The sequence below is a fragment of the Ursus maritimus genome, unplaced genomic scaffold (assembly GCF_017311325.1).
Source record: "Ursus maritimus isolate PB19 unplaced genomic scaffold, ASM1731132v1 scaffold_16, whole genome shotgun sequence".
In the NCBI taxonomy this organism is placed as follows: Eukaryota; Metazoa; Chordata; class Mammalia; order Carnivora; family Ursidae; genus Ursus; species Ursus maritimus.
The window spans coordinates 9,337,507-9,337,728 of NW_024424008.1; positions in this window are offsets into that span (position 1 = coordinate 9,337,507).

Below are 222 nucleotides of genomic sequence, written 5' to 3' on the forward strand. Positions count from 1 at the left end.
TCCTTTTTCTCAGTCTGATTAATCACCTCTCAAGGAAGTCATCCTGACCCTGGGCATGAAGTATCAAATTTCAGTCTGCCTAGGAATCACCTTAGAGCTCTTTCTGGTAAAGTTGACTTTTGGGTCCTAATCCAGAGGTTCTGATCCAGGAAATCCGGAATGGAGCTCAGAAACTAGCATAAAAGAAAGGAAGGAAGGAAGGAAGGAAGGAAGGAAGGAAGG